At 40.8% G+C, this 23699-nt stretch overlaps 1 long non-coding RNA gene across 1 annotated transcript in view; it reads left to right on the plus strand.

The window, feature by feature from the left end:
* The window catches only part of LOC122460577, a 258725-nt gene extending 242766 nt beyond the window's left edge, over positions 1 to 15959 (plus strand). Inside the window, exon 10 of the long non-coding RNA XR_006281975.1 lies at positions 15240 to 15959. This is a non-coding gene — a long non-coding RNA (uncharacterized LOC122460577). The remainder of the gene's footprint in view (positions 1 to 15239) is intronic.
* Positions 15960 to 23699: the final 7740 nt, after the last annotated feature.

The following is a 23699-nucleotide window of genomic DNA, read 5'->3' on the forward strand; positions in this document are numbered from 1 at the left end:
GCCTAGTTGTCAGGCACAGATAATGAAGGCACATTTACATAAAAGGAGAACAAAGCCATCAAGCTAGCGAGTAGAGGGGGAGAACCTCTTGAGAGGTCTGAACCTCAAATGAGAAGCAATTAAATAAATTGATTATACACAGTATTATTGTATTATATAAGTAGGTCAAGGTCTTTTATGAAAGCTAATAACATACAGGTGATCAATTTCATTGTGAAATGTGTGTATTAACACTATATGAGGAATTATGGATATTTAATTATATTATGCTTTAAATTCTGTGACCAAACACAGGGAGAAACAAGTTTTCCCCCAGACAGGAGGGAAGGGACTCATCTACTCATCTCTAGTGAAATTAAGCAATGTGTAACCAAAAATTATGGAAGCTCCATTTTACATATGAATCAACAAGGGGATGAGAAGCCCACAGGAAGGGAAAAACAGCATGAAGTTGCCCTGAGTCTGGGGACAAAACTGAGTTTGGAAAGTTATAAAGAGAATGAAGAAGCCATCTTGACATCATCACTAGACAGATATAAGGGCCCAGAGATCTTGTAAGCTGAAAAAGATGGATCCTTTAACCAAGGGGGTTGAAGTCTCTGGGATCTAAAGGTTGGTGAGAAATTTACCTTAAACCCAGGCTATAGCTCAGGGGTGGCCAAACTTACTGGCCCTGCAAGCTGCATATGCCAATTTTCAGAAGTTCAAGAACTGGGCATGCCTGCTGGGGCTTGGGACTTCAGCCCTGTAGTGGGATGATGGGTCTAGGGTCTTCTGCACTGCAGGGAGGGGGGGCCTCAGGGCTTCAGCCCTGCAGGAGGCATCTGCTGGGGCTTGGGACTTCAGTCCCATCAGGTATGCCGCATGGGGCTGAAGCCCTGAGCCCCGGCAGGCACCTCCCGCAGGGTTGAAACCCTTAGACCCCTCCCCCACCACTGCTGCGCAGAAGCCCCTAACCTTACCACCCTATCATGGGGCAGTAGCCCTGAGCTCCCCCTGAGTCTGATAGGCAGAGAATGGGGGAGTATGAGGGGCTCCATGAGCCGCACTTTAACTGTAAAAGAGCTGCATGCAGCTCGCAAGCTGCAGTTTGGCCACCCCTTCTATAGCTTGTTAAGTCTCAGCTACTAGAAAGCATATTTTTACTGTTGTTTGTTTGTAACCCATTCTACCTTCAATCCCTTCTACTTGGTATCACTTAACCTATGTCTTTTTGTTAACCAAAAAAAAAAAAAGAAAGAAAGAAAGGATTGTTAACACTAGTTAAAATGATATGCTCTGCTTTTGTCTCTTCAACAGATCTTATTTCTCCTCTGAATGTTTCAGGAGAGGGCTGGACATTTCAGGGCAGAGGGTTTGGTGGAAATTCGGGACTGAGAGTGTGTTGGGGTCTCTTAGGTAGTAGTAATCCAGGCTGGTGGAGACCAGAGTGTGGCCGTGGTGTAACAAGGAGGCTGCTTGAGTCACGAGTTTCTAAGCCAGGAGTGCTTAGCACACAGACTCTCAGTACATGTTTGTATGCTGGCTGAGAGTGTTCAAACAGGAAGCTACAGCAGCAGAACATGTTAAGGCAATCAGGGTTGCAGGACAAGCAGTGACACAACCCCTTAGTGGTTTGGGTTGCACCTCAAAATGTGACACGAACAGAAGGCCCTGTTACTTAGTCACTGAAAAGTTGGTAGATCATTGGGCCTTGCTGATAGATGTCAACTAAAAGGTGTTGAATGTGCATCTAACCTCACTTTGAAAATTCCCTTGCTTCTAGGGCATGCTATTTCTCTCATTTACCATTAAATCACTGCCAGAATCTAATAGTTATAGCTGAACCCATTTTTTTTTGAGATATGAGAACAGGAGACAGACAAAGATATCCCCTCCTTTTTGTTGTTGGTTTTAATCCTGGCATTCCTCTCGTGGTGATCTGTGTTGCCAAGATGTCTGCTGTGACTCCATCTCTCACCCTTCAGGTTTCTTAAACCTGTTCTTAGCTCTATGTTCTTGGCTATTTTAAGGCTCTGCTCTGAAAAACACTTTTACTGTTTTAAGGCTCTGAAAAGCACATTTACTTAAAAAGGTCTGTACCAAACTTTAAAAAAAACCCATTTATATTATAGCCCTTACAACCTGGCTTCCTACCCACATTTGGATACCTGCGCCATCTCTAGCTACCTTAACTGACAGACAAATGCCAGCTCCAGGCAGGAGGAAATAAAGTGTACTGCTAGAAGACGAGTTGAGTGTGAGAAGGCAATGCAGTGTCATGAAGGAATCTTGGAGAGGTGTCTGTTGCCACTAGTGGAATCTATTTGTTGTCATGGGCCTCCTGAAGCTAGGGTCCAGTCTCTAGCACTGGAAACTAAGGCCTGGTCTACACCTAAAATTGAGATTGACCTAGCTACGATACTCAGGGGTATGACAAATTCACACTCCCGAGCACCATAGTTTAGGCAACTTAACCCCCAGTGTTACCACCACTCAAAGGTAGAGTTTCTACAGCGATGGAAAAATCCCTTCTGTCAATGTAGGAAGCATGTAAACTATGGTACTACAGTGGCATAGTTGCAATGCTGCTGCTGTGCTGTTGTAGCACCCAAAGTGAAAACATGACCTCACATTGCTTCATGGTCTGTGATGTTGCCTCATGCAGGCACCATAACTATAATTTATTTCTCTCCCCACTGTTGGTATCCCAGGACATTGCATACCTTTTGAGGCAGGGATATCTTGGAGCCCTGTAAAGTTTTATGAGAGCTGTCAGTGAGGGCTTGGCAGAGACCTTGCAAGAGTGTCAAAATATCAGCAAAGGTAGGGCTTCTAGAGGCAGAACAGAAATGGTGAAGGGGTTCTGTGGGAAAGAGAAGTTTCAGAAGGAAATGAAGGATTTTATCAGGTCCAGTAGAGAAGATTAGCCAGAAAGAAGATTGTCCTCTGAGAGAAGGAAGAAGGGGAGTAGGATGTAGAATGCAGATGGAAGGAAAGAAAGGATAAGGTCAGGGAAGGAAGAAGGGTGGCACACAGAAGAGGAGGAAAGGAGGAGAGAGAGAACCTCAGAACGTTTGATAAGCTTCAGCTAAGCTTGCAGGTATTTTTGGGTTGGAGGAAGACTAGCCAAATTCAGGTATGGAGGTTCACCCATCATTCATTTCATCAAACCATTCTGTCTTTTCCCTCTGCAGTGTTCATAGATTGCAGAAGGGGACTTGCTTATAGTCAATAGAGTTGAGCACTTAGCAGAAAGCGAAGAGGAGAAGTTGTTACGTGGTGGTGGTGGTATGACTGGGTCTCTGAGTTGACAGAACAGATAGTCCTGAAGCCACTGATAACAAATAACATGCTGTACCAAAGAGACTTATGACAGTATTGCATGTCCATTGTCTATCCCTTACTATTGTGAAACACTTAGGGTACAGTTCACCCGAGGCAGAAGGCCATCACAAGGTCTATGGATCATTTAATTCTCAGAATTATGCAGGCCCTCTGACCCAACATGAATTTCACTCCCTCTGAAGGAATACACAAAGAATATATTGCAGCATAGAGCTATTATGTGGTGTCATTCTAAGAACAAGTTGTGCATTTGATGTGAACATTGTTGAACCAGTGCATCTGCAGAGGGCATAGACAAGGTGTGTTGTGTTGACTGCTTGGAAGAGAAAGACAAAGGGGAGTTTTAGCAGCTGTTTGTTGAGTCAGATAATCATCCTGATAGTTTGTACCATAGTGGCAGATTAGTGCCAAAGAAATGCATCTCCTATTGCTTTCTGGTCCTGACCTGTATGTATATATAGTTATGTCTGCTGGAAACAAGCTGTTTGATCTAGAGCTCATAAAAAGCCAACGATCCTAGGGGAGAAATATACTGTATTCAGCGTGCTGGGATCCTCATTGTTTCTCTCTGTAACTGATCTGTTACAATAGGGCTCCCTGTAGTGGAGGCAATCCTGAGTGGCCTAATGTGGATTTGTAAGGCCCAGATACAGTGGAAATGATACTGCCATGGACCAAGCAGGGAAGAATTCACCCAGAGGGATTCCACACACATCAATGCCCAGCAGAGCAGAGCTTGACTGTGGTTCTGGGTTGCAGTGCAGGAATTAAAAAGGGTGCCTGCTAATGGATTTATGCACAGCAAGGAATAGATTCATAGATATTAAGGTCAGAAGGGACCATTATGATCATCTCGTCTGACCTCCTGCACAAGGCAGGCCACAGAATCTCACCCACCCACTCTTGCGAAAAACCTCTCACCTATGTTTGAGCTATTGAAGTCCTCAAATCGCGGTTTAAAGACTACAAGGAGCAGAGAATCCTCCAGCAAATGACCCGTGCCCCATGCTACAGAGGAAGGCGAAAAATCTCCAGGGCCTCTTCCAATCTGCCCTGGAGGAAAATTCCTTCCGGTCCCCGAATATGGTGATCAGCTAAACCCTGAGCACAGGGGCAAGATTCACCAGCCAGATACTCAGGAAAGAATTTACTGTAGTAACTCAGATCCCACCCCATCTAGCATCCCATCACAGGCCATTGGGCCTATTTACCATGAATAGTTAAAGATCAATTAATTGCCAAAATCATGTTATCTCATCATACCATCTCCTCCATAAACTTATCGAGTCTAATCTTAAAGCCAGATAGGTCTTTTGCCCCCACTGCTTCCCTTGGAAGGCTATTCCAAAACTTCACTCCTCTGATGGTTAGAAACCTTTGTTTAATTTCAAGTCTAAACTTCCCATGACCAGTTTATATTCATTTGTTCTTGTGTCCACATTGGTACTGAGCTGAAATAATTCCTCTCCCTCCCTAGTATTTATCCCTCTGATATATTTATAGAGAGCAATCATATCTCCCCTCAACCTTCTTTTAGTCAGGCTAAACAAGCCAAGCTCCTTGAGTCTCCATTCATAAGACAGGTTTTCCATTCCTCGGATCATCCTAGTAACCCTTCTCAGTACCTGTTCCAGTTTGAATTCATCCTTCTTAAACATGGGAGACCAGAACTGCACACAGTATTCCAGATGAGGTTTCACAAGTGCCTTGTATAATGGTACTAAAACTTCCTTATCTCTACTGGAAATACCTCGCCTGATGCATCCCAAGACCACATTAGCTTTTTTCACGGCCATATCACATTGGCGGCTCATAGTCATCCTATGATCAACCAATACTCCAAGGTCCTTCTCCTCCTCTGTTACTTCTAATTGATGCGTCCCCAGCTTATAACTAAAATTCTTGTTATTAATCCCTAAATGCATAAGCTTACATTTCTCACTATTAAATTTCATCCTATTACTATTACTCCAGTTTACAAGGTCATCCAAATCTTCCTGTATGATATCCCGGTCTCTCTCTAAATTAGCAATACCTCCCAGCTTTGTATCATCCGCAAACTTTACTTATTAGTACACTCCCACTTTTTGTGCCGAGATCAGTAATAAAAAGATTAAATAAGATTGGTCCCAAAACTTATCCCTGGGAAACTCCACTGGTAACCTCCCTCCATCCTGACAGTTCACCTTTCAGTAGGACCCACTGTAGTCTCCCTGTTAACCAATTCCTTATCCACCTTTCAATTTTCATATTGATCCCCATCTTTTCCAATTTAACTAATAATTCGCCATGTGGCACCGTATCAAATGCCTTACTGAAATCTAGGTAAATTAGATCCACTGCATTTCCTTTATCTAAAAAAATCTGTTTCCTTCTCAAAGAAGGAGATCAGGTTGGTTTGGCATGATCTACCTTTTGTAAAACCATGTTGTATTTTGTCCCATTTACCATTGACCTCAATATCCTTAACTACTTTCTCCTTCAAAATTTTTTCCAAGACCTTGCATACTACAGATGTCAAACTAACAGACCTGTAGTTACCCGGATCACTTTTTCTTCCTTTCTTAAAAATAGGAAGTATGTTAGCAATTCTCCTATCATACGGTACAACCCCTGAGTTTACCGTTTCATTAAAAATTCTTGCTAATGGGCTTGCAATTTCAGGTGCCAATTCCTTTAATATTCTTGGAAGAAGATTATGTGGGCCCCCCCGATTTAGTCCCATTAAACTGTTCGAGTTTTGTTTCTACCTCAGATATGGTAATATCTACCTCCATATTCTTATTCCCATTTATCATGCTACCATTATCCCTAAGATCCTCATTAGCCTTCTTAAAGACTGAGGAAAAGTATTTGTTTAGATATTGGGCCATGCCTAGATTATTCTTGACCTCCACTCCATCCTCAGTGTTTAGCGGCCCCACTTCTTCTTTCTTTGTTTTCTTCTTATTTATATGGCTATAGAACCTTTTACTATTTGTTTTAATTCCCTTTGCAAGGTCCAACTCTACGTGGCTTTTAGCCTGTCTCACTTTATCCCTACATGTTCTGACCTCAATAAGGTAGCTTTCCTTGCTAATCCCTCCCATCTTCCACTACCTTTATGCTCTCTACTTTTTCTTAATCACCTCTCTGAGATGCTTGCTCATCCAGCTTGGTCTACAACTCCTGCCTATGAATTTTTCCCCTTTCTTGGGATGCAGGCTTCCGATAGCTTCTGCAGCTTTGACTTAAAGTAATCCAAGACCTCCTCTGCATTTAGATCCATAAATTTTTCTGTGCAATTCACTTCCCTAACTAATTTAGAAGCAACATGTCACATCTCCTCACACCCAGCATCAGCAGCCACTGTGGCTCAGCTCACACCATATGCTGCTGCTTGTTGCACAGGATTCTGTCCTTCAATCTCATGACATTGGAGTCCCTTCCCTACATCTACAGCCTGTTTACATTGACTTCATCCCTTTTGGCCCCAGGAACAAATCCCTCACTCCCTTTGTTTAACATTAGTTTTGTCTGGTGTTTGTCAGGTTCTGGGTTTGATGCATTCCATGTGGACCAATTTCCAAATAGGATCATGATTGGAGAAACAGCTTGATGTTGTGTAGAAACTGAAGGTCATTATCAAGCATGAAACATTTAGTCTGTGGAGCCCCCAAAGTGTTAATGGTTTTGTGGTAATGAGCCAAAGTTGTGCTTCAGAGGTGAGGGGCCAAAGAGCCTACTGGATCTATTTTGACTGTACCCCTGTTTCATTTCTTGTGCCTTCATGGACAGAGCCCTTATGCATTTGACTGGAAAATTTGTTCCAGTCAAACAATAATGAATGCCCCTAGATTAAATCTATTTAACAAAGAATACAAAGCACAGAACAGCTGTGCTGTACCTGTCATTTGTAAGTGTCCAGTGATCCTCCAACATAGTAGATTCATGGAGCTAAAAGAAATAATTTGCCTAAAAATTATTAATGCTTATTCTGCCTGCAGAACCCCTTAATTCCCGTTACACATGTCAGCATATTATGACTGGGAGCTGTCAAATTCTAATGACTAAAATTTCATTTTTCTGTCTTTTCATGCTGTGTTTGAGAACTATAGGTTGGAAATAATTCCCTAGCTAAATTTCTTCTTCAAATGGTAAACTCTGTCATTTGCTCTCTCTCTCTCTCTCTCACTCTTTCTCTTTCTCTCTTTTTAAATTTGTATTTATATTAGTGCCCTTCTCCTTCCTTATGTTTCTCTCACTGAGAGAAAAAAATTGATTTTCTTCCCAGAACAACTGTCCATTTTAAAGAACATAATCTGAGTTGACAGCAGACAGATTTGATGCAAAAATATTTTTACCCACTGATTTGATCAAAACATGGGCTATTTAAAAGGGGGAGGAGGGAGAAGGTTAGCATGAAACAAAACACATATACAAAAATGTCTACCGTTTCATGTGGTTAAATAACCTTGACACTGGAAAAATATTTTTGCTGTCTTCCTTGAAACAGAAATTTGTTGACACAATATTCAATAATAGAGACACAGGACTAATGTTAACATACTGCACCAAATAGGATCTATTGATCCACCTGTTATTATGCTTGTTACTGAAATGCTGTACGTAAAGCAAAGGAAACCAGTTTCCAATTGAAGTCATTAATAGATTGGTTTCAAAATTTATGTTACACATGTCCAACAAATCAAGAATAAAAGCATGTGAAAGGCTGTGTAGTCCATATTGAATTACTCATTCATTCCACAGTAAAAGCCTTTAGCTAGAGATTGACCAAAGAATTTTAAATATCTCATTATATATATGTCATTGTTCAAAGTGTCCCTAAATGGGATTAAACAATAGTCACTCAAGAATTTCCTGCAATGTCTGTTTCCCCCTTCCCCCCTCACCTTGACTTAAATTAAGGCTAATTATATGTTTTCAGTGTAAGGTAAAAGAAGGATATTCCTTGAATGACTTTCCAACATTTTCAAATCTAATTCATTCTAGGTACTACTAACAAATGATTATTTGTTTCATCTCATTGTTTTAGAGGATTTAACTCTAAAACACACATGTTTGATATGGACTTGATGGCCATTTTATAAAGTGTAACCAACTGAGGCAGCATTCACCTATGAATTTCTGATTGTGCTCCAAATTAAAAATAACACTAAACCAGCTTTCAAAGATAATAGTTATTTTGACTATTGTTTTTACTTCTTGCATGCATTGTATGCATGTACCTCAGATGCTCGTTTTCTAAAACTCAGTAGCAGAACAGAATGATCTCCTGGGGGGTAGACCCTACATTTTAGATAGTAACTAGAAATCACAACTAATTATAATTCAACTATATGTTTTTAAAAATTGAACTTTGTCATGAATCATGGCTGTTTTCCAGTTCTTTCTTTTAAAATAGTCCCCCAGCCATAAACATAGTAAAACTAAAGATCCTCATAAGAGGGGAAATTATGATTGCTACCTTAATTATCTAACTTTTTAAAAGCAAACATATTGTATTGCTATATTGTTTCAGTCACCTGGTCTATCTCTCCTATCAGCATTTGCACAATATACATGGTTTTGATGGGCTTGTGATAGACTGATGTATGAAATACTCTAATCTGGGTCTTCTGCTTGTCAGTGCAGCAGACTTTGCTATTTTGGGTTTTTGAAACAGAGCCATACTCTGGGAGAATAACAGATAACTGTGCCCCTGTATTGACTCATCAGTGTGAAGCGAAGTTACTTAAAACAGACAATGGGCCTGTTTCTTTTGCCACTTTCATGGGTGTAAATTGGGGGTAAACCTTGGTGTAACCAAGAGTCAGGCTCGATTAGTCCTGTGTTGAAGAGACAATAGAAATAAAAACTATTGTTCTAGACTGCAAGGTGAATATGAGGGAGTGTGACCTGTTGCAAGTCTTTGCTGTACCACAGATCTTTGTGAAGGGAGACTACTGAGGTCTCACTTCCTTGGCAGCCTGCCTCCCTCCCTCTTACAAGGAATGGCAGGACAGTGGGAGAAAGGAAGCTGCTGTTGACCTACTTCCTTGACCTATGTAAGCAAACGGCAGATGGTGGTCCTGTTCCCACCTAAGACAACCCATCATAGAGTGGGACAAAGCTTCCAGCATCTGCCACACCTTCAGCCTGTGGAGACAGACTGTTGGGGAAGCTATTGGTGAGTATGCGTCCTCCCTGCTCCTACATCAGAGGTCACAGAAGAAAATTACTCCCCATTTCAGGGGCAGCAGAATCATAGTGTCACACAGGAGGATGTTGCTAGTGTTCCATTTTTACCCTCTTCTGAGATTTGCCTTTCTTTGGATAGAGACTCCTGGTGGCCCATTTCCTCTGCCCTCTGCTAATGAAAGCAGATTGTGAGCTGAAGCAGAACAACCTAGAGAGTTGTTGGCATCCTGCTCCCCCTTTCTAAGTTCATATGGGGAAGCAACTTCTGGGCTTTTCTCTGCATTTGACTATAGCAGATTCTTGCTGAATTTACTGGTGTCTCATCATGCTGTCTTCCTCCACTCTGGAGCCAATTGACTCATGAGGAGAAGGCTGTTACAAGTCTCTTTTTCCCCTTACAGAGATACCAGAATAATGAGAAGAGCTCTTTTATTTTCCATCTTCAGCCCTTTGGACACTGCATAATGGTAACAGAAGGCTTTTATTTTTTTCCCTTCCCTTTGGAGAGAGTAGAGTCACCTCATCTCACACCTCTTGCTGTCCTTCAGGTGGCCTGGCTTCTTTCCAGTACAGAATACTGACTCTTTCTAGTTTTGAGTGGGTGTATTATTTATTTGGGTTGCAGCAGCACCCAAATGGCCAAGGTGCTTTCCAAAGACAGAGGAAGATGCTGCCTCTCTCCTCAAGGGCGTAGAAATAAGATTCTCAATTAACACTGTGTGATGAGATTTATAAAAAAATAATTGCTCTGCTTTAGCAATAAGAGTTTGAGGAAAATTTCAAATGTAAAATGTGATCATTCAGTCAGTGTGATTCCAGCCTTTAATGTAGTTACTTGGCTTCTTGTCTTTAAGAGACATAGTGGGTATGATTTCCTCTCAGTTTCCTGTTTCATTTGGTGTAAGCCCATTGGCATCACTGGAGTTGCTCCTGTTTTATGATTGGATAAATGAGAGGTGAATCAGGTCCACAGTCTGTGAGGGCCTGATTCAGCATTGCTCTACAGCTCTCAGGTGAGCAGCATCAGAATCGGGAGCCTGTTCTCCAGCTGCAAAGCTAGGTCTGCATAACCGCTGAGCAGGAGTGTGAGCGAGTGGCACAGAGAAGTGAAGGAGCAGATCCTGGGAAAAATAGGGAATGGCTGCGACAGGCCTACATTCTAGTGATTCTGTATCCCTGCAATGGCCCACAGGAACCACTGACATTGTGATGCAACTTAGGGCAGACCTCAGTGCTACTCTAGCCTATGTCAGGGGCCTAATTGGCTCACAGGAGCCTGTGAGTAGAGAAGCCTCAAGCTGCCTCTCAATGCAGGAATGCATCTGCCCCTCAGAATTTCATGTCATGATACATGCTGCGATTTATGAATTGTGTTTGTGTTTCAAGCTATTTAATAGACAATGGCATTGCTGTATGAACCTCAACATTTCCTTTACCCCTTTTTTCACCTTTGTGTGTTGAGTTTAAAAAACTGATTAACCCAAAAAGTCATCGGACTAAACATTTTCATCAATGTGCATTTGGAAAGGTGTATTATTGCATCTGGTCTGCGTGGAACAGCATTTGGATGCTGGTGTAGCCAAATCAGGCTGCTTTTGATGTGCACTGACTCATGCTAATCATCACCTATTTCCTCTATACCAAACATATTTTGTGCATTCAAAACATTACAAGATGGTTTAAAAATGTAAAAGTTAGCTCAGCTTTATTGGGGATGGGGGGAGGTAAGAGAATTATTTTACAAATGAAAGGGCAAATGGAGCCTGCACCGTTCATTTGCACAAGCTATCAAATATGAGGAAGAGCTCTGCTCTGAGTCCGTGTTGCCCACAAAAAGTTCATCAGTCCGGAGCCAAATACTTTGGACTCAGTCCTCAGCTGGTGTAAATTGTCATAACTCTACTGAAAATAGATATGCTGATTTACACCAGCTGAGGATCTGGCCTCTTTTCTCTACCAGTTCTTCGCTGGATTGGAGCAAGCATGGTCAAGCCCATGAGTCCCTATCCCAAAAAATGTACAATCTGAATAAGATTACAGTCGAATGCCCCAAGCCTGCAAAGATTTACACATGTGCTTAGCTATATGCATTGTGTGTAGTCCCAGGGAGTTCAGGTAAGTCTTTGTAGGCTCAAGGGCCTAATACTTAAGTGACTAGTCCATGCAGTGAATGGCAAATAGTCTAAGAAAGTGAACAGTTCATGGAAAAACGCACAGGCTAAAAATTATTGTACCAAACGAGTCAATGAATACTCAAAAGTGACAAATACAGTAGAAGAAAGTCTAGATCAGTTGACAAAAGATTAACCAAAAATGATCAAAAAAGCATATGGGAAAGGGTGGGCAGTGACACAAATTCATAACAAATAATTTCAGGGGAAGTTATTGAACTGCAGGACAGTCAAACTTATATAGAGGCTGTGCTACAGAAGAAAAACATGCACATGTGAACCCTAAGGGCAACAAGGAAATCTGTGAAGAATTCACAGTCTTAATGAAGAATTTATAGATGCTTATTTCTAAGCAGACAATAGTGTACAAATTCCTCAGACCAAAGATAAGTTAAAGGAAGATGTCATACAAGAGGACACTGTAGAAAACAACCCATTAGCTGTTCCCCAACGTGACAGACCCAGAGGCAGCTCCATATTCATTAACACAACTGTCAGAGGATCTTGACAAGGAAAAAGATTCTGACACTGCAATAATATCTGCCAAAGCTTGGCATCTGTGTCCTGTGAAAGCCAACCATACTCCATGGGTGCTAGCCCCACTGCTGGGAGAAGGAGAAAAGGAAAGCAGAGAGGAGAAGTAAAGTTATTTTTTCCTTCTGTTCCTTGTGGCATATAATTGATTGCACTAATAGTTTTCTAGAATTAGGATGTAGAACAGGGACTGGCAACCTTTAGCACGTGGCCCGCCAGGGTAAGCCCCCTGATGGGCTGGGCTAGTTTGTTTACCTGCTGTGTCTGCAGGTTCAGCCGATTGCAGCTCCCAGTGGCCGCGGTTTGCCTTTCCAGGCCAATGGGGGCTTCCGGAAGCGGCACGGGTTGAGGAATGTGCTGGCCACCACTTCCCACAGCCCCCATTGGCCTGGAGCGGCAAACTGCAGCCAGTGGGAGCTGTGACTGGCCGAACCTGCGGACGCGGCAGGTAAACAAACTGGCCCAGCCCGCCAGGGGGCTTACCCTGGCAGGCCGCATGCCTAAGGTTGCCGATCCCTGATGCAGAATCACCAAGTATTTTGGGGAAGCATATTTGAAATTCCCATTACATAACAATACCAAAAAATTTGAATGTTTGTTTGAAAAATATATATATTGGACATGTGCTTTAATAATAGGTACATTGCAGCAAGTGATAAGCATCGCTGAAATATGCACCTCCACCACTTGCTGCAATGGTAGGGGATAAAAATGACCATTTTATAGCAGTCATTCATTTGTGGAGAGAGAATTATTTTGGGTATTTATGGAGCAGAGTGATTTTTTTTATGTATAACATGCTCATTTTCATTCATATTGACAATCTGAAAATTGGAGGAAGTGAATTAATATTCAAGGACAAAATCGCGTAGTCTCTACTCAATTCTTGACCTCAGTGGTAGTTGTGGTTCAGTAAGGACTAGCATTTAATCTTTTTTTTTCTTTTCACAAATTATATCTGAGCAATGTGACCTGAAATTCTCAAAAATGGCCCTTGATGTTGGGCGTTTTTGGGAGTCCAGTCAATGGCAGTTGCAGGTGCTCAGCACCTCTGAAATCAAGTCCCAGGTAGCTCAAGTTGGACATACAAAAATTAAGGCATTCAAATCATTTGTCCCTTTTGAAACTGTGCAACTTGATTTTTAGATTTGTTGGTTATTTAAAAGTGTTCATCAAGCACTTTATGCCAGAATATTTTAGCCTGTAGGCAGTTTGTGAACTGTACACTTTGACTATTCAATATATGCTCCCTGTGGCATGTGATTAGTTACTAAGTCACATGAAATTGTTTCTGACCCCTGATTGGATGATGTGACCATTTGAATCCTTCCCATGTAAACTTTTGCTTGAACATATGTTTGCATGAGCACTTGCAAGACTCACAATCTTCTCACGTTTTTGTGAATAAAAAACCCCCAAGCTCACTTGTGTGAATGTAAATACTTTTCAAGTCACTTGGTAGATTTATATCTGAACAAATTGTTCTTGAATACTTTTTTGTAGCAGCATTTGCCCAACTCTTGTAGCTTCTGTAGGATATGCCCCCCTAGGGAGTAAATGTAAAATGCTCATCCTTCCTTAAGCCAGAATACTCCTTGCACCTTAATATTTGAAATTGTTCCACCTCCCCGACCCCTAATAATCATTTGTCTTATTTGTTACTCCTGTGACAGTGAAAGAACTCCCAGTTCATCATGCCTGCAATTATCATTATGGCTGCAAACTCACCAGTACTAGGAGTAATATTATGACCCTTGAGAATAGAAGGCTATAGCCTCTAGCATGTTGTTCTAGTCCACTGGCATCCTAACTAGACAGTTTTAATTTTAGCATAAAATCCATATTTCCAACCTTATGGAGAAAAGAAGCAAGATTCTTTTTCATTGAAACCATCAAGCAACATTACACAGAGTTCATAAGATTAAAGCATGTTTTTCCTAAGAGCTTTTCTCCTTCACATCTATGCGATTAATCTCTCCATTTTGAAAGATACCATTAATTCTATAGGAGCAATATGAACTGAGAGAATAACCCCATCCTGAAATTAAACTAAAGAATGTATTATTTAAATGAGATTCTGCAAAGAGATAAAGAGGCGAACCCGGTACAGTACCCTTCTGAGTTTTAACCATTGTTTCTTCGAAGGCATAAATTTACTTTGCAAGCTCTGCTGATCTACTGTCAGTGGTATTTCTACTTAAGCTACACAGTGGCAAAACCTAAAGAAGGAGTCAGATGTGTGCTCTACAGTACTTGAGAATTTAAGTTAAATCTGTATTCCCCCCCCCCCCTTGCATTTCCTCAGAGAAATTAGCTATTCTATTCACTGCATAAATTTTCAGGTTTTGCTAGCACGACACTCAGGGTGTTGAATTTTTTATGACAAAAATGCTGTAATAATTGTTGAACAGATGTAAGTGTTGGAGAGTGGGCTCTGGCAGACCTCATGAAACCTCTATTAGCAATTTAACCCTGTCGTTACTTCAGTGCAATGGGAATGGGAAAAAAAGATGGACGTTTTGAATTGTTTCAAAGCAAGAGTTTCCCAGGTGGGGGGTAAAAGACCTTTAATTAGCTCTTTTCTTAAGGAAAACAGAGGTGGGAGAAGGTTTGAATGAGCACCAACCCTGGATTACTGCCTCATCGAGGCTTTTCATTGTGCAGTGTTGTATTTGGTAAATTGATTGAAGCTTAAGGGCTAGAGATGGATTTGGATTTAGATATCTCAGCACAACCACCACCACTGTAATCTGTGAAGTTCAGAATAAGCTCCAAATCTTGAGAATTAGTCCATTCTATGTAGTATGGGCTCCATTCATTGGACACATATAAGTGGCAATAACAACATGAAGTTTATTTTTGAGAAACAGGGTAGCTGTGGATTTTCATCTCTGATTCACAGTCCATGCCTGCCAAATTAAAGCAATAGCTTCTGAAATCTGGATGGCATAGGCCAATTGAGAGCCTAGATTTACACCTCAAAGAAATATGCACATAGTGAAACACCCCTTTATTTACTGTCTACAGAGAGAAGTGCCATGAGGGATTTGCACAGAACTTTGTCCACCAAATGATGAAAGCATGCAAATTCCTCAGAATCAAAAGGTAAATCAAAAGAAATGGCAGCCAGGAAGACAAGACTTCAATGACAGCCCATCAGCAGCATAACCACATGACAGACCTAGGGGCAACTCCAAAGCAGCCAACAGAGCCACCCAAGGAACCTGCCCTGGAGACAGATGTCATTACTAGAAGAAAAATTTTCACAGCCTTGTGTAAAGGGTTGAAGAAGTAAAAAATACATATATACACACATTTCATGACTTTATATATAGTTTTGGTAAGAAAACTTTATTTTGAAAGAGGTTTTTGATAGAGATATTTTGTGAAATATGTAATGAATTCTTAGAAATGAATGTGGTTTTATGTGTGTGAGCAGTTGGTCCATGCATGCATTGGTTCTGCTAAGAACTTCAAATACATCTCTTAAACAACCATAATAATTTAGGGTTTGTATAGGGAAATAACTAGTCAGGTGCCTATGTTTGCAGAATTTTTTAAGTTAAATGAGTGGTTTGTGTGCAGGAAACCCCATTTAGATCCAACAAATCCCCATTAAGAAAAAAGCTAAGAAGAAATAGAGGGGTTGAAAAGCAATGACAGAAGTAAATGTATAAATGCTGCTTTGCCTGGTCAAGGGCATTATCTGGATTTAGTTGTTTTTCTTATTTCTGAATGGGAATAAAATGTGTCCAAAAAGGCTATAACGTGTGTGTGTGTGTGTGTGTGTGTGCACACATGCCTGCTCCATCTGCTTTTTTTTGCATGCCCCTGTGGTGATTAGTGAGGCATAGGGAAGTTTAGTGCAGTGGCTTAGAAGTTTTGTGGATAAAAACAGGCAAACTGCATTCTGGACCTAATTTATGGCACACATGATAGCATAGATGCTAAGGAAAATTGCAAACAAGTCAACTTGCCCAAGACTGCATGGGTATTAGATGTGCTAACTATGCCTTTTTGCAACAGCAATATTTTCAAAATGAAGTTTGAAGATCTATGTGTTTGTCTATACACATTTAACCAACCCAGTTTGCTAAGCAGGCATTTCTTTTGCACCTTGATATTCAGGAGCATACTCAAAGATTTGTAGGTGAGCAGCTCCAGTCATGTACCTTCACAGCTCTTTGTCGCATGTAGCTTTTATTCAAGCCAGCATTTCTTTCCACTCTTTTTCTGTGGTGCTTCATGCTATGGTCTCAGATTAGTGAAGGGCCTTATAAGCTAAACTATCTTCAATGTGAAACAATATCTAGTATGTATGTAAGAAAAATAAGATAGTTGTCTGGGGTATTCGAAGTATGTTAAATGAATTCAAACACATGTTTTCAACTTGCATGCCTTCAATTAGAAACATAGATTCCCCTAATCAAAGAGTTTATTTGGATGGTTGATTAGAGAAACATTGCTCCCATACTCAGAATATGGCATTTCCAATCACACTTTCATTTCATATTTAAGGAAAGAAATTATGTTCATCAGTCTGAGGCTGAGCACCAAGTGTCTATAGAAGTTCATTCTGTAGCTCCTAAAACTGATATAATGGTATCATAACTTTGATATGGCACATAGTAAGAGACAGGCCCTGCCTTGAAAAGCTTGCAGGCTAAATAGACAAAGGGTAAGTAGAGACTTGCCTAAAGTCACACAGCAGGCTGGGGAAGAACTGGGAATGGAGCCTAGACTTCGTTAGTTTGAAAATTTTAAATCTGTTTTAAAGGTGCCACTTCAGTGAACATAACATGATCCTATAGAAATTAAATATATTCTCTACAAATAAGATAAAATAATTTCAAATCCCCCCCAAAAAACTTTTAGTATGCAGGTGTGACTTCAATATACTTCTCAACCTACCGAAGTGCAAGCAGCCTACTGTTACCACGCAGACTTGGAAAAACAGACTATGGCCATTTTGTGAGTCTAGAAAGTGAGGAAGCTTTACAAATTCATGAGAAGCAGATTTGTTGCAAACCTATTTTCTAGTTCCATGATTTCATCAATGGCCCCAAATGTCCTACTATAGCTATTACTGGTTCAACTCCACTAGTGGGAGTAGCAGTGGAAGAGCTAATTTAGTGACACTTTCAGGTGAGCCCTACTATTTAAAGTGCCATGTTACCTAATGCTGCTCAATCAAGTTTACAGAACATGCTGCATAATACTCTGGAGGCTGGTTGCACCTTGACCATGCTTGGACTGTTGCTATGGTGTTGAACTATAGTTAGTGAGGGTGGGTTATGTTGGAAAATTTATTTTCTTTGAAGTAGAACTTGGTGGTGTGCTTCAAGAGCATGGAGTAGTTACTTAGCCAGAAGCTGAACACTTTGCCCATCAAGTGGATAAAAAAATTCAAGCAAAGGATTGATCAGAAACTGCACTCAGAAGTAGAATCTGGTATCAGAGGGTCTGGGTTATACTTCATCTTTCAGCCTTATGCTCATACGTCATCAGGTTGGAAGCCTGAGTAAAGTAGCCATTTTCACTTCCTTCAGAGCTACTATATACACTGCTCAAGGACTGGGGGAAGGGGAAATATGGGAGAATATGATTTTGGGGCCAAGTCATTTAAAAAGTTGTAGAGTACAAATTGCAGAAATAAATGTCTACAGAAAATGGCACTCACAATTAATGAAAACTAGAAGACTTTTGTCATATGCCATAGAATTAACCTGTAAAATCAGTTCAAACTTCTGATCCAGGAGAACTTCATTTGAACAGTATGTCATCTGCTTATGGGGTGGTTAAACTGGTTTAAATGGAATAAGAATCTCCCCTCAGATTTCACCCATAACTCCATCAAAAGCCAACTGAAATCATATACTGGAGGTTTGAAAGAATTTGGTTATCATTTTTGTGTACACTTTTGTCATACTGGATCGAAGCCAGGACTGGAAATAGAAGGGTTTTAAAAAAAAGCAACACCCTCAAGAAAGGGTGTTTGTGTGGTTTGGACTGACTATGGTAGGACCCCCCTGTTCTGGCACCCCTGAACCAAAGCCTTATGCAGAACACACACACAAAAATCTCTCATTGTTCCCACAATGAAGATGGAAGATAGTACCTGAAGTTTCAGAGTAGCAGCCGTGTTAGTCTGTATTCGCAAAAAGAAAAGGAGTACTTGTGGCACCTTAGAGACTAACAAATTTATTAGAGCATAAGCTTTCGTGAGCTACAGCTCACTTGCATCCGATGAAGTGAGCTGTAGCTCACGAAAGCTTATGCTCTAATAAATTTGTTAGTCTCTAAGGTGCCACAAGTACTCCTTTTCTTTTTGCGAGTACCTGAAGTGATTTAGAAGCACAACTCTCATTGTCTTTCAGGTCACATGTTCCAAATTCCTAGGTTCTTTTGAAAACCCCATCCTTAAATCTTTCTTCTTTCATTCAGCTAAGGAGTCCTTTTTTTTGGCTATTGTTTATGCTGTGTTGGTGTTTACTTCTAGGAGGGATGGGGAAAGAATCCATAAGTTTCCAGAATCTGTAAGAGAGAAAACATTCATTGGAATCACAGTTTTCTGGTTTCCTTTACAAAACAATGTGCAGTTGACCAGCTCTGTCCTCATCAGCAAATGTCACTGTGGTTATAGAATCCATATCAGATTTCAGGGAATAGGGGACTGATTCAAGGAGACCATTTCCTTCAAACTGGTTGCCCTATTTCTGCTCACAGTGCTAGAAAAGCAAGATTATGGTTTTCATGGGTCTGTGTTTAATACACAAAGTAGATTTGCTGATGTAACAGTTATTTGCACTGTTTATATTCAAATCTCCTAAAAAAATAAGGCATCATCAAAATTTATGGATAGTAACAGTGCAAATCAGTACACTTATCTTCTTTTATAGACTAAAATCAAATTATTCCTTACATTTTTCTCAGTTACAGAATATTAGATGGCAGTGTCTCTAAGAGACTTGCACTTTGAGAAAGGTGAATTCTTAAAACAAAATTGGAAACCACATCAGTGCTTTTTAATGTTTTGTAAAAACCTAAAATTCTCAGCAATAATTATTTGTATAAAGGTAGCAATGCTCAAATCATATCCATGGCAGTAGAAAACAAAACTGGAAGGCAACTCAACACCACAATTAGATTCCTAAGAATTACTCTGCAGTGTGCTATCTTCAAAAATACAGATATATAAAATATCTAAAAATGGTATGTTAACCATTTAATTTTTTTAACCCAATAAAATAATCAAGTTGTTCTGTGACCTGTAATTCTGAATCTGATTGAGTTTTCAATATACTGTAATTCACAGATTTTCTCTCTTCTAGTGCTAGGTTTGTATCTGTCACATGGTTTTCAGTGTTCCTAATGAGCTGTTAACAAGCTGTCAATTACCTATGCAAATTAGGGAAGCAGAAATTGAGGGGTTGCTGTACCTAGAGTTAAAGTATGCTACCTTGGAATGTTATGAAATAAATCATTTCAGTTTTAATAGCTGTCTGTGCCCATGTGCCTTGTGTCGTATAGGGACTGTTTCATTATTTTACTTACCCTATAATAAGATTGTGAGGAGGACTTGGACAAACAATTTCAAACCTGTCCTCATATTCACCTTTACTCTCTTATGCTTTGCATAATGACAGGTTTCAGAGTCGCAGCCGTGTTAGTCTGTATTCGCAAAAAGAAAAGGAGTACTTGTGGCATCTTAGAGACTAACAAATGCTCTTACAGTCACAATCCTGAAAGGTGATGAGCAACTTTAGCTGCCCTCTCCCACCATTGAAGTCAATGAGAACTCTGGATCTCAGCTTCTGATCCCGAAAGACTTAATTCATGTGCTTAAGGATGTATGTCAATGGGACTACTAACAGTGTGTGAAGTTAAACAGATGGGTGAGTCTTTGCAGGATTGGGGCCTTAGTCTGTTCTCAGAAAGGCCACATTTTGACGTAACCCTAATAAATACATCTTCACCCCTTTCCCAGCAGTTCCCCACAATCAAGTATGTCAGGAGACAGGTTGCGCTTTCATTTGTGCTGCCCCATATATTTGGAATTCTCTCCCCTGTCACTAAATGTTGCCTTTACATTTTCTCTTCTCTCTTTCTCTCTCAATTGATACTCACTGTAAAGCTTTTAGTGATACTTTGTATGAAGAATGTTATATAAAATGAAATTATGTTGTATTTATGAGCAACACTCTAATCGCGGTCTATCAGCATTTCCATTATAATCCCCTATTGTCAAATGTTTTAAAATTCACTCATAAAAATTCACTCCGGACTGAAGCATTGTGTACAAAGCATATACAAAGCTGCTTGGCCATTTTGAATTACAGTAGTGAAAATGAGAATCAAAGTTAGATTTTTAAGATTTTTTTTATCTATATTTTTAGAAAAGATATTACAAAAATAAAACTGTAGTTCTTCACGGCCATGTTTTCAAAATGGGTTATACCCCACAAAAGATGCCGTTTACTCACAAAGTAGGCAATTGCACAGCCAACCACCCATTTGCACATGCAGTTAAATAATCTGAGGTTGCAACAGCATGTGCACATTGGCTGTATCCTCGTGTCCCTTAATGGTGTAGCAATACAAGTGCTTGGGACCTGAATCTGTGCCCGCTGAAGTAAAAGATAGATTGCTGATTGGCTTCAGTGGTGCAAGATTGGGCTGTTGGGTGGCAAATAGACAAAAAGATATTTGAGCATTTTTGTGAAATTAAAACAGACAATAAAAGAGAATGAAACACAAATCAGTGAGTCATCTCAAATAGGAAAAGTCCTTCAGGAAGAGCCTGCAGGAAAATAACGAACTTAGCTAAATCTTCTGCTGAGCCTTTCTGGATCAGGAAGGCTTTGTGGTCAGAATACCTAAGACTGTAATTCATTTGTGTGTGTATGTTTACCTGCCATAATCTTGTAAATAACTCTCTTATTTCTTTCCTTAGTTAATTTTATTACAAGATTGGCTACAAGCGTTGTGTTTGATGTAAAATCTAGGGTATCAGTTGATCGGGGTAAGTGATTGTCCTTTGGGACCAGAAGTAACTTGAATGTTGTTGTGATTTTTGGTATAAAGGACCATCTACCACAAAGGCAAGTTTGCCTGGGCAGCAAGATAGACCAGAGTACCCAAGGCGATTGTCTGTGACTCCATGTTTAGGCTGTTGTAGTGCTTGAGGAGTTTACACTAGATACTTGACTGGTGAAATCGAAGTATAGAACTCACAATCAGATTGGGTTTTGTGCTCTGGTTTGTAACAGTCTGCCCTGAGGTTGGCTCTCACTTCAGACAACTTAACAGTGGTTACAAAGTGTGTGCTTGTAAAGGCATTTGGCCTTCTTCCATCTAAGCTTGCATTTAAATGTTGAGTAGTAGCTCATAAATGGATTCAATAAATGGATGAGCATTTGCCTGCACAAATTAGGGTGTACACAAATACTAGTCAGTAGACTAGTTGTGCCCACATTTGAAAATCTATGTCGCTCCTATCTTGTGAAGTGTAAAGTTTAGCATGATGGTGACATCATCATCCAAACAACCTGTTTGACGGTAGAGACCCTCTTTGTGTATGTTGCTATTTAATCATTTCAAATTATGCTAAAATGAGCAAAATTTCACATAAAACATCTACAGTTTGAACCCCTCCCCTCATTTACTTGCCGTAAATACATTTCTAAATCACCACCTGGGTGGAATATGCACAGCCATCACACACTTGAGTACAGAGTTTTAGTCTGGAAAGAAACATGTTTGCATAATCAAGTATAAAGTTTAATCCTAAATGTTAAACAGGATATCCCCTTTGACAGCCAGAGGATGTGATTAGTAGAAAATCCGTATTGATTTTTATGACACATGATTCAACTCACATCCCTACTGATGTCAGCGGTTCCCAATCAGGATTAACTCTCTCTCTCTAAGCCTTGGTCTGGCACTAGAAGTTGAGGTCGAATTTAGCAGCGTTAAATCGATTTATCCCTGCACCCGTCCACACGACGAAGCCCTTTTTTCTTTTACTTAAAGGGCTCTTAAAATCGATTTCCTTACTCCACCCCCGACAAGGGGATTAGCACTGAAATCGGCCTTCTGGGTCAAATTTGGGGTACTGTGGACACAATTAGATGGTATTGGCCTCCGTGAGCTATCCCAGAGTGCTCCATTGTGACCGCTCTGGACAGCACTCTCAACTCAGATGCAGTGGCCAGGTAGACAGGAAACGGCCCGTGAATTTTTGAATTTCAATTTTCTGTTTGACCAGCATGGCAAGCTGCAGGTGACCATGCAGAATTCATCAGCAGAGGTGACCATGATGGAGTCCCGGAATGGCAAAAGAGCTTCAGCATGGACTGAACAGGAGGTATGGGATCTGATCGCTGTATGGGGAGAGGAATCCGTGCTATTAGAACTATGTTCCAGTTTTCAAAATGCCAAAACATTTGTCAAAATCTCCGAGGGCACAAAGGACAGAGGCCATAACAGGGACCCGAAGCAGTGCTGCGTGAAACTTAAGGAGCTGAGGCAAGCCTACCAGAAAACCAGAGAGGCAAACGGCCGCTCCGGGTCAGAGCCCCAAACATGCTGCTTCTATGATGAGCTGCATGCCATTTTAGGGAGTTCAGCCACAACCCCAGCTGTGTTGTTTGACTCCTTCAATGGAGATGGAGGCAACACAGAAGCAGGTTTTGGGGATGAGGAAGATGATGATGATGAGGTTGTAGATAGCTCACAGCAAGCAAGCAGAGAAACTGGTTTTCCCAACAGCCAGGAACTGTTTCTCACCCTGGACCTGGAGCCTGTACCCCCCGAACCCACTCAAGGCTGCCTCCCGGACCTGCCAGGCAGAGAAGGGACCTCTGGTGAGTGTACCTTTTAAAATACTATACATGGTTTAAAAGCGAGCATGTTTAATGATTAATTTGCCCTGGCATTCGTGGCTCTCCTGGATGTACTCCCAAAGCCTTTGCAAAAAAGGTTTCTGGGGAGGGCAGCCTTATTCCATCCACCATGGTAGGATACTTTACCACTCCAGGCCAGTAGCACGTACTCGGCCAGTAGCACGTAATCATTGTAGAACAAAGCATTGCAGTGTATGTTTGCTGGTGTTCCAACAACATCCGTTCTTTATCTCTCTGTGTTATCCTCAGGAGAGTGATATCATTCATGGTCACCTGGTTGAAATAGGGTGCTTTTCTTAAGGGGACATTCAGAGGTGCCTGTTCCTGTTGGGCTGTTTGCCTGTAGCTTGACAAAATGTTCCCCGCTGTTAGCCACGGGGAGGCGGGAGGGATGAGGGGCTAGCCACGTGGTGGGGGGAGGCAAAATGTGACCTTGGAATGAAAGCACATGTGCTGTGTATGTAATGTTAGCAGCAACGTTTACCATGAAAGAGTGTACCCATTGTTCTATAAAATGTGTCTTTTTAAATACCACTGTCCCTTTTTTTATCTCTACCAGCTGCATGTATTTCAAGGATCACAT

The sequence above is a fragment of the Dermochelys coriacea genome, chromosome 6 (genome assembly GCF_009764565.3).
Source record: "Dermochelys coriacea isolate rDerCor1 chromosome 6, rDerCor1.pri.v4, whole genome shotgun sequence".
Taxonomy (NCBI): domain Eukaryota; kingdom Metazoa; phylum Chordata; order Testudines; family Dermochelyidae; genus Dermochelys; species Dermochelys coriacea.